This window comes from Lutjanus erythropterus, chromosome 18, assembly GCF_056507025.1.
Source record: "Lutjanus erythropterus isolate fLutEry1 chromosome 18, fLutEry1.hap2, whole genome shotgun sequence".
Lineage (NCBI taxonomy): Eukaryota > Metazoa > Chordata > Actinopteri > Lutjaniformes > Lutjanidae > Lutjanus > Lutjanus erythropterus.
In genome coordinates, this window is record NC_139334.1 from 34,607,227 (window position 1) to 34,624,987 (window position 17,761).

Genomic DNA, 17,761 nt, shown 5'->3' on the forward strand with positions numbered 1-17,761 from the left:
GGGGGGAGACTTCTGCTTTTGTTGCTGAAATGCTTTCTGATGATGTCAGCTGCAACATGGTCGATCAAAAATATAAAAGCAGGTAAAGGTATGAGCAAATTGTCCTTGCGGCTAACATAGCCAGTAGGGGATACCAGGGGCAACTGTAACACACTCAATTCCTTCAATCAAAAACAAGCTGGAGTGATGACACTTACACCACTTCCTAACTAGAAGTGATTCAAAACAGTGGGTGAACATCATCAGGTTGTTTGAAAGAAAAAAAATTAAAATAATATAATAATAATAATAATAATAATAATAATAATAATGATAATAAACATTCAGTCTTGTTCTTTTGTCAAGTTTTGCACACTTATTCACCTCTAATCTATTTTCTTTGGTCAAAATCGATGTCAGCATCCTTGATGTTTTTCTCATCAAAACAGTGAACAAGGGTGACGAGAGACAATTTACCAGTATGCAAAGTGGTACCTTCTATATGACCCACAGCATCCTTTTCATAGAGATGCAAAGTGGCTTGGAGCAATTGTAATGCAATGTTGCAGCTGCCCCGAGCCACATGGCCCATTGTGACTTTAACTGTAAATTTACATGTATCTTAATTCAAATAATTAAAATCATGTTACCCTACTACAATATTGTATTGTCTTCTAAAAAACATAGAAACAGACTTTTGCTTTGAATGCATATGATGCCTGGCATCTAAAATAATACACTGTAAAACTGAATGCTCAAATTAATTAATTATAATTGTAAGTGGAAAGTTGAAATTTGTTAAGAAGTTCTATCCAGTGGGATTTTTTTGTCTTTATTAAAGTCATAATTTTTGATTACTATGAACTTTACTGAACGTGAAATAATGGGTTGCATTTATTCAAAATATTAACGTAGGCTTAATCATAACATTTTACTGCTAATTGCTATTGCTAACTGCAAATATTTAAGTTCTGATAGCCTCTAACTTTTTAGTTTATGTACAAAAAAATGTGTCTAATGATTGCCTCAAAAAAAAAAAGAAAAAAAGAATGTGATTACTTTGAGGTGTGCTTTTTTAAGATACAGCAGGTTAAGGTGACTGATGCCCCATCTGACATCATGCATTAAATTTAACATCATAGTATTGTTCTTATCAGTGGAGTATTATTAATTAGTGCGCATATATAGTATTTATCAAAATTTAGATATTTTGAATAGTCAGTGAGCTATTAAGGAAAGCGCAAAAAATGTTACAATTGACCCCAGTTTCCCCTAACTGACAGACCAGCAACCTAGACACAGCATGAAAAAGGTGAGATTTCAATATCCCCATTTCATCATTAACTGATGAAACTGTAACGTTTGTTCAAATGCATATTTATTTGAGTGATAAAATGTGTAGTAGTGGTCTGTGCGGTCGTAGAGACAGTGTATTCACTAACCATCTCCGCTGCATCGTCAGTGCAGGGAGGGGCGGGGGGGCTCCATCATCATCATCATCGTGGAGCAGGGGGGCTCGGCCGTTGTTGTGAATGAGGGCCAGCATGACGTCAGGAAGCCAATGTCAACAATGCAGCTCCTAGAGGAGAAAAGGCGTTTCATCCTAACACACAGTCACACACACCACCACCACCACCACACACCGACTGATGCCTAACGTTACGGTCCATTAGAAGCAGCGGTTCTGGCTGAAGGAAGGAGGGCTGCGGAGACACAACACGATGTGGACTCACTACACTTATTTCTGAGGAACTGAACGAAGACGAGCGGGGAAAACGGGTAAGTGTGTGTCGCTGCCTCGCAGCGTTACCACGAGAATAATAAGCAACCATTGGGCTTTTACTACGCTTGGATAAAGCAGACTACGGGAGCCGCTTGTCAGCCGCGGATTTGCTGCTACTAATCTGTCTGCTCGGGATGGCTTTACTCACTTGTTTGTGTTGTAGTATCGCTAGTGTTGTGTTCACTGGAGTTACGTATTTTTCTTGCTCTACGTGCCTACCTGATGTGCTTTTGACACCGCGGTGCTGCTGCTGGCTCGCGCAGGTTAGCGGGGATGCTGTGGTGTTGTTTTAGCTAGGTGTTATGCTTAAATGTGTTTCCTTCAAAAAACGTGATATTACGTCGGGGTTGTAAGAGCCTTAACAAATTGTTTTGGGCTGTTTAGCTCAGCCGCTTGCCTTGCCAGCGCCAACTTTTCAAAAAAAAACAAAAAAAAAAAACACTAACACTAACACCACTTAATGTAATTGTAAAGCCTGAATAATAATAGTAACCGAATGAAAGTAAGGCTAACCCACGGTAACAAGCAGCCGTGAGAAAGACCACACGCGCCCGTTAATTCGAGGAAGTTGTGGCTCTTTGTATTGGTCTTTAGCTTGTCATTTATTAGCTAACCACATCCCACTTCTTCCATAATAAATTTCCCTAACATATATCTATGGAAGGCTAAACCGAGGGTGGGTGGGGGGCACATGTTTTGCTGCCACAGCCGGGGCTCTGCTCCTCCTGTCATGCTGGGGGAGGAAGGGGCTGCAGAGGGACAAAGGACCCAGCCTCCCACCCCCTTATTCCCGCCCTCAGCCGCTGAACGGTCGCTTCAGTAAACACCCACCTCTGAATAAAGCAAGAATTCCAGTATGTAAGCTTAATATATCTTGAAGCATCTTATATATAGCTTACCACTATGACTAATGATGCATGTGTCATTATAAGCTGTGTCATTGCGTTCACCTAAATGACAATGCACGACCTCAAAGGTCTAAATATGAATCACCTTTCAGTACAGCCTCATAAATGTAGTACCAATTTTGATATTCAATTAACACTCAAGCCTTCAATGCATTCCCTCAGTTAATATTATGAGTGGAGTTATAGTCTGTTTTTATGACTTCTTAAAGCCATTGTGAACAGATTAGCTCTTTGTTATCCTTCCTACAGAGCCACTCTCTCCCCTCTTCCATCCTCCATCCCTCTCCTAGTGGGAAAACAGCAACATCAGAGTATTTGCAGCACTCGGTTGTAATGTGTGTCTGTCTGCCTCGTACAGTTCAGCTGCATGGAGCAGATGAGAGGTGACTGAGAGGACAATTAAATATTTACCACCAGCACTTCTGCTGCAGACGAGTTACCTCGAGCAAAGACTGCTGAGATGTTATTTCTCCTGCTTTTCTGTAAATATTATATTATGTTCATAATATAAAATGAACATTCACTGAAAATACAGAAAAATTCAAGCAACTGATTTTAGCTTCACATCAAGGTCAATTTACGTCAAAGGTGGGGACTGCCCATCCTGTGAAAACAGTTATATAATGTCTTCTTTGTCAGTGATGTCAGTGATGATGACCCCAATGATGTCATCAGGGTTATCTCAACATCGCCTTGTAGACTGTGTTTTAATCATAGAATCTGTGCTACAAACTGGGGGTGTGGACTTTAAAAACATTCACCTGGCTCAGACAAAAGGTGTTATTGCGTTGCATTATGGGAAGTATGCAACGCATAGCAACCACGCAACGGAAGTATGTTGGACCCATAAGGACTTAAAGGGATAGAAAGGATTGTGTGGTTACATTAAGTCTGCAGTGATTGATTGATTTTTAAATTAATCACCTACTATTTTGAGAGTTGATTAATCGGTTTGAGTCGTTTTTCAAAGAAAAAAGTCTGATTTCAGCTTCTTAAATGTGAATATTTTCTTTGTTTTTTTTTTTTTTTTTACTACTTTATGATAGTAAACTAAATATCTTTGCACTGTGGACAGAACAATATTTGAAGATGGCATCTTTGGCTTTGGAAAACACTGACCAACATTTTTCACCATTTTCTGACATTTTATGGACCAAATAACTAACCAATTAACAGACAAAATAATCAGTAGCATCAGGAAATGCTGTCTGATGGCATGGCAAAGGAATGAAAATATTCTTAATATTAGACAGATGAAGGCCAAAATATGTTCTGTTGCTGACTCTGTTCACAACATGACATTGCTTAGCTTCCTACTTCGGTACTCAGGCTGCTTCTTTAAAGTGGGAGCGTGTCGACCAGAGTTGTCATGCACTTTGTTGTAAACTTTAATACAATTCTATTTAAAATTGAATGATCCTTGACAAAAAAGTAGAGTAAAAAAGAGTTAAAAGACGAGGCAGTGAAAAGATGAGACAGATGCACGCTGTATTTTACTCTGAAGAAAGACCAACAACGGATTTTTAAAAGCCTCCACTTTCACGTCCATCGGTTGAAATACGATCATGATTTCTGAAATTTGTCACTTGTTTACGTGATCCAAAAAATGATCCGACCCATGACTCAAAAAACATGATACAATGCAAACCAAAGTGAACACTGATACAAAATAAAAGCTCACCTCCTTGTAATTCTTGATACTGTCACTAGTAAGAATACACAAAAAACAGCACATAGTGGCTTTAAATGATGAATTCTAATTATGAATAATTATGAGGTATTATGTGTGCTTGACCGTTTAGGCTGAAGGTGGCTTTCGAGGCAAAATTGAGTTCAAAATCCACAGAACATGAACATGCATGGCAATCAGCTCATTTATTTTTTGGTGAAGTGTTTGCATCAGGAAGGATCAGAGAGTCTGAAGATTTCATGGCATCTGGCTTGTAGATGTTGAGATACCTTCCTCAGGACTAAACTGTTGGACGGTAGAAAAGGTGCCGTTAAGTGGCTGTATGAGACTCACTGGGCTTTCATGTAACTCTCATCTGTGTCAGGTGATTTAGTGTGAAGACCGAGAAAGTCCGCTGGACGTGGGGTAGATGGATGGGTATCGCTACCGAAGCAAACCAGTACCAGGCAGTATCAAAACTTCTCCAGTTAAACAATGCCTGCATTTAATCTTTGTTATACCCACATCTAGAAAAAAAAAGACTATTTGCATGGTTTTGCTGGCAGCCAATCACCACAAGCATGTATCAGTTTAATGAGATGTGTGATTGGCAGTCTGTGGTGTGGTGAAGTCAGGTTATGGAGTTGGCCATTCAGTGTGTGTTGTAAAGTAGGGGTGCAGTGAATCATGACAATGTAACCATCTGGATCAATTCCCATGGCATGTCTGTGTTACAATATCTAGAGTTCAGTCATCAAATTGTCAAATCATAATTAAGCCTACTTGCTTTTTGTGATGTTGACATAAATGTCACTGAATGTGTTAAATAAACATATGATGACGTCTGATGTTGGCCGCAGGTCCCTGAATCGAATCAAAATTAGAGCTGCAACAATAAATCGAACAATCGGTTACTGCCAACTATTCTGATGATGTTTAAGGAAAAAAAAATCTTTGATTCCGGCTTCTTAAATCTGAATATTTTCTGGTTTCTTTACTCCTCTCTGATAGTAAACTGAATATCTCTGTGTTGTGGACAAAACAAGACATTTTAGGACATCATCTTGAATTTTGGGAAAAAGTGATAGACATTTTTCGTCAATTTCTGACATTTTATAGACTGGCTTAGTCCTCTTTTTCCCAATTGGAAAATACAGCATTGACGATCCGGCAACATTTATCTCGCTTTTTTGACATTTTCTGAGTCTCGCCCCATTTTCTCATTTTCTCTCATCAGTTCTGTGCCCAGGTTTTCGTTTTCCGGGTGGCGTCGTTCTTAATAATACCTTTGGTATCCTAGTGTCCTTGTCCTATCCTAGTGTCCTTTCTTAGTGTGTGGTCTAGCCTGACATTTCATGGATCACACTGTTGCAACCAATTCTGTAGTACAGCTCCTCATTCCATACTTTGTTGGGCCAGAAGATGCTGCAGATTTTCATCAGGCATGCATTGTGGAAGGCATTGATTCTGTCCATGTCTCCTTTTACCACTCGCCAGCATTCTGAGCCATATAATAGGACAGATTTGACACTTCTGTTATAGAGTCTAATCTTTATCCTAACACTGTATTGCCAGGACTTCCAGATCCACACAAGCTTTGGTAAGCCTTGTTTGGATGTCCTTTTTTGCCTTGTTATCTTTGCTGATAAGGCTTCCCAGGTATGTGAAGTCCTCCATGACATTTTACAGACCAAACAACTAATTGGTTAATTGAGAAAATAATCAACAGATTAATCGACTATGGAGACAATCATTAGCTGCAGCCCTTATTAAAATTGTATTGTGGCAGACTTTGTGATACAGGTGAACATTGCCTCGTTAGAATTCATATAATATCATATTGTGATGAAACTTGTGATTTCATATTGTAAAGTATGACTATACTACACACCTGTACCATCTGCCAAAAATACAGTAAATGCATAAAATACTGAAGGATTAAATGATGTAGAGAAATAAGTAACAAAGGTGTTAAATGAAGTACTCGCAGTACAATCGCAAATTTTAAAACGATGCGGGATACATGGGATTTGTGTTGCATGTGAATCCAAAGATCAGCATTACCTAAAGTTTTACACAAAATAGCATTACATGACTTTCTTCACTTATGTCATGTGACTTACTTAAAGTAACATCCAAATCATAATCTTTGGCTAAACTGAACAAGTGCTTTTAGTGCCTAAATGTTAACCACGTGTTCAAAAGGCTTTCTGGCAGTGTCTCATACAGATGCTGAAGGGTAAAAGTTTGATGACCTGAGATGAAAACAAGTTTAATGTTATTGATTAAATGTGGCTTAAAGTGGATGTACATACAATGGCAAGAATATGTCTTTAGACAGGATAAACAGCGAGAGTATAGAGATGCTTGTATTGATGTGTTTGGTCTGGGCAGAACACAAACTGCCATTCATCTCATTCTGTGTGTGTGTGTGTGTGTGTGTGTGTGTGTGTGTGTGTGTGTGTAGTCTGTCTCTGGTTTAGTATTGCTGAATGGAAGGACAGTCAGTGGGAGGGACAGCCTGTCTGTCAGTAACAGATCTGTGCAGGTTGATCAAAACTTGATTCTGATTTCTGTCCCACTCTTCCCATCATGTCCCTGAAATCACACCACCTCCCTCACTGACAACACAGCTGTGGGTCTGCTGTGAACATGCAAGTAGGAATGCGAGGAACGTGAAGACAAGAATGTGGAGCATGCATGGAGCTCTGTTCATTTTTTTTACACTTTTGCACACACCTGGTCAATCACTGTATAAAGTACATTTTACCATCAGAATGTCAGTATTAAGGCTGTACAAAACATTGCAGATCATAGGGGTGGGCAAAATGGCCCTGAAGTAGTATCATCATATTTCAGGGTCTTCTGCCATAATGATATTCTTCAGACAAAAACAAAATACAAATATTTTTGGTTTTGAGCTCAGCTGGGATTTTCTGGCTCTTTTTGTGCCCAACAGGGTACTTTTGCTTGAGGTGTTGAAATCAGCTTGTTGTATTGCTGCTTTTTGTTACAGTCTTCTTGCACTTCTTACATATAACCATGGTTTATTGTACATCTGATCTTTTGTAACCAAACCAGTTCCACAACACTGAAGGACCACCCCCTTTTTGGAACTAAGTCCTCCCCTGTAATATTGTCATTATTACAATATGAATTATTCCCTCACATAGGCAGACATGCTCTATCTCGCTACTGGTTTATTTGCATTTGATTTCTTCCCAAATCCACAGTGAAAACCTAACACACATTATCAAGAAAATCAAAGTTAAACCATGTTAAATTAACCTAAAAAATAGCATGCACAGCATGAGAAATAACATTGTACAAAGTAAAATACAGACAAATAAAACAAAATACCTTGTTGGCTGAATGCCCGAAAAAAAAGGAACTGTCTTCAAGCATCAAATTTCTTCTGAACAGTTTGCATTCACTTAAAATTCGTAACAAGCACAGTCTTGTTCATGGGAGAGTAGCCTATTGAGACTCTCAGGTCATGTAGCTGAGACTTCAAAATAAAAGCAGTGCTACTTTGGCTAAATAAAATAATTTTTAAAGGAAGATCCAACTTAAATTGATTCTCAGTTGTTACACTGATCTTAGAAAAAATAAACAAATCACACAAATTATATAAAAGAAAAATGGCAGTTTTTTTGGATGATGGGACAACCTTACCCCTCAGCCCCTTTTTTGATGTTCTGGGTATACCTTCTTAACCAAACACACCAGACTATTTGTTACACAGAACCATCTGGGAAGTCGTCCTTAAAAACTGTTTGGGAAAGGGCAGGCACGTAAAAAAAATCATGTCTAGCACGGGCTAACTTCAGCCAATCAGATCAACGCTCCTCGCTGTCGTCTCACCTAAAACCGTGCCTGTAGCTGCCAGTAGTCCCTCCTAGAACGCTGATAACTTGAAGCCGTGATCTTGCAAATTCAGCTGCCTCACAAGGTAAAGGCCTTCTTATGGCTTTGAGACTAGCCAGTCTGAATCAGAGGGCATTTTCACACAAGGTATGATTGATTCATGCCAGACTACAACTGTTTTGGAGATGTTGTCAATGATGACCCCCTCGCCTGCCCTCCTTTATCTTCCTCTAAAGCCTTGCAGCTCAGAGGATGACATGGGCCCACTTCTGTCTTTTGGTCCAGTTGCTTTCACACCCGGTGTGAACTGTGCCCAAGCATGCACAAACCGTGCTCCAGACTATCCAGACAGGAATCAACGTGCCGCAGTATTCACAATCACGATCAAACCAACTGGGGTCTAGCATGCTTAGAATAAGTGTTTGTAACCACCTTTACAGTAAATTACTGTTAAGTATCCTTAACTATGAGTTCAAATTACGTCTTGTATCTATGTACCTGAAAAAGGTTCTTCATTAAGGCGATCCTACTGTGTTTTAAAGTGGTTAAAGACAGTGACTAGCACTCATTGTACTCTCAGTCTATTTTCATCCTCATCTTGTCATGGGAGGACATACTCGCTGAGGGAGGTGTGTGTGTGCTGACATGTCTGCACTAAGTGTCAGTGTTTGCTGTATGCCTATATGCCCCCTATATGTACGTTTGGTTGTGTGTGCGTGTTCAGTCAGAAGCACTTTCAGGATGTTCATGACCTTGTTATTGGGCGTCTCACACACGCATGACAACAGACAGGTGAGGGAACACAGTGAAGCGATATGATGTCTGTCAGGAGGTCTTACTGTACACTCTGCTGCTCCACAGGCTTCTCTTGTTTGACTCAGTGACTTTCATTTATTCCCCAATTTAGGTATTATACATTTGTAACTTACGGCTTTGTGCACATGCAATCTTGAACATTCTCTCTTCATTCAGTTTTTTTTAAAGAAAATAAAAATGCTGAGGCCTGCTCTTTCTGTCAGGAGCATCTCTTGGGAGTGTGTTAAAGGGATAGTTTACCCAAAAATGAAAATTCAGTGATCATCTCCTCGCCCTCATTCCAACGGAAGGTCAGGCTTAGTTTTTTAGTTCACAAAACACTGCTGGAGTTTCACGAGAAAACAGTGTTGCAGAATCTCCCAAACAATGGCAGTGAATGGTGACCAGCTTTAAAATGATCACCATGCCTTGATCGGCATAAGGGTGAATTGATAATGACTGAATTTTCATTTTTGGGTGAACTATTCCTTTAAAGCAAAAAATCCCAATTCAAATACAACCCTAGCCCATTTTTAAATTGTTTAAGTTGTGAATTCTTGTCTGGGACAAGAGTGTTTTCTGGAACAGAGCGAGTTTAGACATTAAAAAAATTAAAGCAAATCAAAGCATTTCTTAAATTACATATATTTCATATATATAAATGCTTTCTCTGCATTGTCAAAAACAGCTGACTGAATTTAATAAGACAGCAGGAAAGAAGTTGAGTCTGCATTAATGTAGAAACAGGGTGGATGAGGAACAGGACACATGGTGTCAGAGATGCAGTAGTTTGGCTCACAGACTCTGAGTGACTGACCCTGGTTCAGTTTGTGGTGCGGTGGCTCTGTAATGCTGTAGAACGACCACTAGGGAGCAGATGGACTAACCGTGACTGGCTGAGTGAATGAAGTGATGTAAGAGTGAGCTCCTCTCTGGATCCATTGTGAGCTTTACATCACATCAAAAATCACAAGAGTGTGTGTGAACGCAGGATTTTCTATGAATGTTATCATGCAAACATAAGACACAATCTCCACACAATGTTGGATTGGCAGAACCACAACAATCACATTTCAGTGTGATGAAGACAGCGTGTTTTCTGCTGTTCCTCTGCTGCTCTGTCTGTCTGAGAGACCATTTGAAGACTGTTTGTGTAAAACTGATACATAATTCACACTCACTCAGCACTGTTATATGTGTGTGTGTGTGTGTGTGTGTGTGTGCAGGTGAGAGGAACTGATCAAGGGCAGCCTGTGTGTGTGTGTGTGTGTGTGTGTGTGTGTGTGTGTGTGTGTGTGTGTGTGTGAAGGTGATGAGTACAGACTGTCCCAGGAGGCGTAGCAGCACAGCTCGAGGGCAGACAGAGGAAACTAGACTCAGAATGACTTATGGATCTCTTTCTGTATCGCTCTCTCTCTCTCGCTGACTCTTTTCCTTCCTCTCTTATTGTCCACACTACACTCTTTCTCTGTCTCCTTCTTAATGTATTCTCCTCTGTACATTCACTCTCTCGACATGTCTATTTTTATCACCTCTGTCTCAGCAGTCTCATTGTGGACAGTGGCTGTGTGGTTGGTGTGAAGCGGGTTTTTCTGTCTTAACTTGCGTCACTTATCTTTACTGGTGTTTGTTAATTACCCAAGAAAGGCTGCAATCAGTCTGATTTATCTTGTAGGCTGTGAAATAATGACTCAGATTCTTTTGCCATCAATAAACAAATGTTCTGCACACTGAAAACACAGCTATGCTGTTTTAAGAATTATTTTTTTTAGGGCTGCAGCTAATGATCAGTTTTCTTGATTAACTGATAAGTGGTTTGGTCTGTAAAATGTCAGAAAATAGTGAATAATGTTGATCACTATTTTCCAAAGCCCAAGATGACATCCTCAGTTGTCTTGTTATGTCCAAAACCCAGAGATACTCAGATTACTGTCAGGGAGGACTAAAGAAACCAGATAATATTCACATTTGAGATCTTTTTTTTTTTTTAATGACTCAAAGTGATTAATCAATTATCCAAAAAAGTTGCTGATTAATCTAATAACTAATCAATAATTGATTGATCAATTTATTGTTGCAGCTTGTGCCTTGTCACTCCTAGCTGGTATAAATAAAGAACATGAATGTGTCAAGTATTTCCAATTAATACAGTAGGCCTTGGGCAATATGTTCATGCATATGTTCATTGATTTGATACTATCACAATACCTGGGTGCCAATTCGATATGCATTGTGATTCTTAAATATTGCGATTCTACAATTCAGTATTACTAATTTATTGCGATTTTTGTTTCCTTTTTAAATACTAGACCCGGGATCAGCAACCTGCAGCTCCAGAACTGTATGCGTCTCCAGTGTCTCCCTGTGGCTTTGACAAAAACTTATATGGAAATGAATCATTTTAACATTTTCATTTTCATTTATCATCAAAATGTTTAAATGTTTCATCAGTTAAAATCTGCTCTAGCCTACATCCATGGCTCAGTGCCTTTTACTCTAAAATTTGCTAGTGGCCAGCCTTGAGTCTCCCTAGGCTAGCTATGGATGCCAAATCCCAAAAAAAAAAAAGAGTCTCAAAAGAGAAGTGAGAAGTCAGTAGTTGGTTCTAGACAGATTTTCTTTTGTTGTTGTTCAAATATAGCTCTGATTGTAAAGGTTGCAAACCCCTGCACTAGACCAACAATTTGAATTATACACTTCTAGAATTGTATGTCATGACTCATTGTTTCCACAAACAACAGAAACAGATGTGACGTAAAGCGATGCTCAGAGTTAACATAGATGATAATTACGTGAATCATTTGTTTCCTCCCACCCTTATAAAATATTAAGGAAACTAAAGCTAAACTGTAATAAATAATTATGTCTGGATATCTGAATATCAGCATGCTAACATGCTCACAATAACAATGCTAACATATTTGTTTCGAATTGTTACGACCCCAAAATTGACTAGGGGACAGGGGAGTAGCAATACCGCCATTTGTGCTTACAACCAAAACATGAATGATACACTTTAAGGCGAGACAAGAGTAAACTGATTTGTTTTCGATGAAAAATCAGCTCATCTTCTTGGCTAGTTGAGGAACCTGGCGGAACACACCACAGTACATCACATCTTTAGATGTGTCAGATTCTAGTAACGTAAACTCCTGCTTCTATTCATTCCTAAATTTGTGTTTCTGTTTCTTTTTTTATTGTCTTCTTTTTGTGTTTCAGGTTCTTTTGTAAGAATCACATTAGCAGTTTGAGTAGGCTTAGTAAATCCGTAATTCAGTACACGTGACATATTGGTAGCTAGCAGGCAACTAGCGCTGTTTGTTGTTTTCAGAGAATGTTGATCTTATGGTACAAAGGAATTGGGATGTTCATGGCTCTGTAACGTTGTGTTGATGACTGCTGACAGTATGGGGATAAAATTTGGTGGCCACAGGAGGCCACTTTCATGGAATATTTGGTGACCACAGAGTATCTTTTTGTGGCCACGGGCCTTCAGGCCATGGTTAATGTCAGACCCTGATTCCTGCTTTGTAGCCATGCTTGCAGCCTGGCCTTATGGGTGGTAATGCCGGTTGATAAAAAAAATTGGTTCCAGCTGAAATATCTCAACACCTACTGGAAGGATTTCCCTTGAATAATTTCTAGCGCTGAAATTATCCATTAATTCCCAAGAAAAATGCAAGTCTGACAAGGATAATATAATTTGGTGTGGCTGAAATATGTTTATAGGATTGCTTAATATGTTATCCGTCCCACAATCCACTGATTTAGAGCACCGTTTCCACATTAGTGTCACGATCAACTTGAATTCCAGTACAATGCTGTGAACAAGGTGCACAGGCCCAATTGAATGTGGTCAGTGTGGACTCTTCTTGAATGAATATGACTCGTCATCAGCCACAAAAAACATTGTAATGGCCTCAATCAATGGCATAATTCCTCTCACAGCTAGTACAGACATTGAGCATGGATTCTGCAGTTACACTCTACACTGTGTACTGTTGTCAAGGTATCAAGCCATACATGGAGACCAATTTTGCTGTTTTTGGCCTCAACTCCATCTTGCTCACTCGTCTTATCAGTCAGTCAGCCAATGTGCAGCAACATATTTCAGAACATTTCTTTCTATTTAAAATGGACTTGGCCTACATGTTGAAAATAATTCACAGCTGTCTTTTTTGTACTACTGCACATTCAATATTTCATGGATCCATCTGTTCACACCTTGCAACAATGAAAAGTGTCACCAGCAGCAAATTTGCCATGGCAGAAAACCATCCTCTAATCCCAGCGCGAGAGATGGCGTTCCTGACATTAAAGCGCTTCATCGAACGCCAAGCTGCTGCCGCGTATTTGTGTCTTGGAACAGATTTGAACAGCCATTGTTTGGACTTCTGAGAGACACACTGAGAATTCCTGATGAGGAGACAATCTGTCCACAACGTGCTTGTATCCTCACAGTGCGGAGGATGTTACTGTAATGAGATGATGATATGTTGAGTCTAAACAGTGCCACTTCCCAAAAATACAAACCAGAAACTCAGACATGTCTCTCAGCTGTCACTGCCCAGGGCATTGTTGGCATTTCTGGTTTATCTGGTGCATAACCTTGTCACAGATCTGGCAACCCATCTGGCATGGCTGGCGGTGATTGGTGCAGACAGGGGGCGCAGATGGTGAGATGATGGTCAGCTGTTTTGGGCACTGCTTAAATCCACATATTCCATGTAGGGGTTGCTAAGCTAAAGCTAAATCTGTTGTTGAGTGTTGAGAGCGTCTAATCAGAGTGTCTGAGTGCCACAGCTAATGGAGGATGAGAGTGAAATAAATGAAGAGGTGTGCTGAGGAGGAGAGCAGGCGTCCTGCTGAGAGAACAATAACAGATCCATGCTCTGATCCTTCACTGCCTGCTATTTTCTGGTGTTGTCAGACTGCAATGATTAAAGGAATTTGTTGTGGTACATTAGGGTGAAAGACTGGGAACTATAGACAAAAATAAAGACTATATTAGTTGGATTGTAGAGCTGAAAAAGGTTCAGTCATACTTTTCATCCTTGAAAAAAGTGCTGGTCCGTACATTTTGTTCTTCTTGTATAAATAGCATCAGATGTCGTCTACACCTCTCATACGTTTTGTAGCGAGTCAAAGTCCTGACACCACTTTTTGTCTACTATCTTCTGTAAAAGAGAATGGTCTCAGTCTGGATGAAATCAAACCCTGGTTCAGTTTGTTCCTAGTGTAAGGGTGCCTTCACAAGTAAAAGTCTGGACCGAGGTTCACGTTTTTTGATACTCTATTTACATTTGGTTCACTTAGTTTTAGTTTCATTTTGCAGTTTTCCAAGCGGACTAAATAACTTTACATGTAATACCTGCGTCCTGTTGTCATACCTATGTGGGCTGCATCTCCTTTTATTTGACTTTGATTGGTCCATCTGACATCAACATGTTTACAGTTTGGCACGTAGCCTGACTTCAGTGGCCATTTATGAAGAGAAATGAATGAACAGATTGACATGGTTGTCAGCATAATATTATTATTCTATTATGGCACTGCTATTAGTAGTACCAAATGCTTCTGCAGTTTTTTTCCCTAATTTCCTGTAATTGGTCCAAAAGTCCAAACCATCCAAACAGTGTTCTCACACTAGAAACAAACTGAACCATGGCTCTTTTTGATCTGGACCGAGACCACCTCTTTTCACCTGACCAAAGTTCAGGTTTCTGGTCTGGGCTATGATCCAGGGGAGATTTCACACCTGTAATTTTCATCCAAATCAAACTGAAAAGTCTGAAAGTCCAGAAACAAACAAGATACGCCCTAACAGTATTGTTTTTGTAATGTTGGGACTTTCTGACCAATTACAGGAAGTTCTGGCAGGCTGTCATCAGACCCAGAAAAAGGAAAAACAATTCAATGTTCTTTTGTCATGTCATGAATAGGTTCTGTGCGCTCACATTATTCCAATGTGAAACCAAAACTAACCGGATAGAATATGTACACACTAACAAAAACCTGAACCTTGGTTCGGACCATTGACATAAATAAAAGATGGACAGCACTTCACCCCCTCCCACTGTACAAAACTGAAGCCAAAATATCCTGGATACAAGCGCTGCCATCTTGCGCTGGTGATGTCATTTGGAGCAAGATTCTGTGCACCAGCGTTGGAGCTGCGCTTTTGAGTTCCTGCTGATTTGATTGTGAGCAGAGCTCTGCTGTCAATCATGGCATGAAACCCCGTTTTTGTATGATCAAATAAGGAATTAAAACCAAACTGATGAGAAAAATGAACACTTGAAAAAGCATCAGCGTGATCAGAACTACCTAAAATGAAACTATCTTTGGGAAAAAATACTGTACTCTGATGTTTTAATTTGGCTGAAATCCCACTTATTAAAATTGGGGAAGCAAGCTACTGGCCAGTGACCAGGGGGTGATGGAGATGATTTGGCTTCACTTTTAGGGAGCTCTCATGTTGTCCATGCAGTCTATGGCTTGGACTTTAATGTGTGAAAGCACCTTTAGCCACTTCATGCATTTTGGGTGTATCTGATAGCTATCCGATCTCAAAAAGCATCTAACAAGCATTCAGAACGGATTCAAATCTGACTATTTAAACCTCCTGCATAGGTTTTTGACTCTTTTTCAAGCCAGTTGTTGAACAGGCTCCTATAGTATAACTAGGTCAGTCAGTACTCTGTGGAAATATCCCGTACAAGGTCTGCCCCACTCTCCCCTCTAATAGCGGCAGCTGAAGATACCCTAAAATTAGCCATCGTGTGTCTCATTACGGCAACATGGAAAAAGTGGCTGCAGTGATTTCAACACAGTCATGCACAGCACGATTAACACTTAGTCTATCTGCCAAAGGCTATTAAACTGACCAAAAAAAGTCGCCAAAATATTTTTCAACCAGCTGTTCGTCCAATAATCAGAAAATGGACTGGCTCCCCAGTCCACATGTGGAAGTGTCCTTGGGAAAGATCCTGAACCCCAAATTGCCACCAGTGGCTGTTCCATTGGTGTGTGAATGTGTGTGATTGTGTGAGTGAATAACACATAGTTGTAAAAGTGCTTTGTGTAGTTGATAGACTACAAATGTTCTGTATAAATGCAAGTCATTTTATCATAAAAAAAAGCATGAGATATTATGTCAATTCATCTGTGTATCTGTGTTAGCTTTTGAAGAGTTGTTAGCTAATGCTAAGACTTTATTGTTTTTGGCATTGCATCACTACCTCCTGCAGGACTGGAGCAGGGCTGACCGTGATTTGAATTTTAATGTGGATTGTAATCAGATTTGTGATCTGGCCAGCTGAGACATGTATGTGGCTAAGTGTAAATGAAAGTGTCACAGCAATATAGAGCCTCGACTGCAGGCGCTCGAGGAGATCGGTTCCATACTGCCAGTTTTGTTGTTATTGCTATATTATTCTCTCAAACATGTTGCTCCTTTCAAAGAAAAAGGCATTTTTGTGTGAAGACTCAGCAGCCGGGATGTGTGATGTAATCCTTTGTTATCAAATGAACAAATAGCTGCAGCAGCTCTGTAGACAGGGAATCCTCCCAGCAGAGCAGCAGGAAGGAAGCTGGTGAGTGAATGAGGTGAATGCATTCAGCCCCCATGTTAAACACTGTTACCCGTTCACCAACTAAGTGAACCCACTGAACCTGCGGAGGCACGGGGGAGGAAGGGATCTATACTAAAACTCCTAGCATTACATCACCTCCATCTCTGCTGCTCTGTAGATTAAATGTAAAGGCTGATCCAGCAGGATGACAAATGACGAATCAAAATCTAAGCCCAAGATTCAAATGAGTTGTGAGCTGAATTATCAGCCTTTTTTGGTTGTGTCATTGTTGTGTTAGTGCAACAAGTCGAGTGCTGTTCTAACATTACATTTGAACATGTCTGTGATGAAAATGGGAAAAGGGTAAAAAGCAGAGCAGTGTTGTGGACAGAGCGGTGCAACTCATTTCTGCTTGTTGAACCAATACTCTGAGATCTCATGCTAAATGTTAGCAGTTGGTTGAACTAATAATGAACCAGATGCCTGTTAGTGTGCGAGGGTCTGTGTGACGTCAATTTTGTCATGAGAGGGTTTATGCATAGGCTCTGGGCAGACGTCCGCATACCCCTGGAGTGTGGACATGTCCATGCGGCCACTGCAGACACCAATCTGCTGCACATGTGTGTACCAGCCATGAAGAAGTTAATGATGCCAGGCTGTGTCTGGCCTCTTGTCTGTTTTCTCCCATATGAAGATCAAAATGCAACAATTATACAAAGCTTTCAAAAGTGTACTGCTAATTACTGTCACTATCCAGCACTCTGTGATGAGACTCCCAGAGATACACATGTATATCAGCCCCTGTGCCGTTTGGTGAGTGTTAATTGGACATGATGAAGCTAATTAGCAGAAGCCCCAAAGACCCTCAACAGCAAGTGTCAAACAGGAATAACTACATAGCATGGTGCTTAGTGCAATTAACACTTCTGCTGCTGGTAATTAGAAAAGTTGAAAAAACAACAGGGCTAATGTGAAAGGACATCAGTAATGGTCCCCGCTGTATTAAAACAGAGTCGTGCGGATGAATCATCAAACTGTACATTTCTTTCAACCTTCAAACTCCTGCTGAGGCAATGATGAAATGTGTGCTACTGTTTTCATCACTGGTGTGTTTTAAATTCACTTTACCAGAGCAAAGAGCTTCAGTGCGCCTCTTGTAACAGTGAAACAGACAGGACTGGAGGGA

At 40.1% G+C, this 17,761-nt stretch overlaps 1 protein-coding gene across 1 annotated transcript in view; it reads left to right on the forward strand.

Annotated features, from left to right (window-relative positions):
* The first annotated feature begins 1,427 nt into the window (after positions 1-1,427).
* bach2a (BACH transcriptional regulator 2a) overlaps positions 1,428-17,761 on the forward strand; it is a 57,936-nt gene continuing 41,602 nt past the window's right edge. Inside the window, exon 1 of the mRNA XM_084743103.1 lies at positions 1,428-1,758. The gene's annotated coding sequence lies outside the window, so the exon portion shown is untranslated. The remainder of the gene's footprint in view (positions 1,759-17,761) is intronic.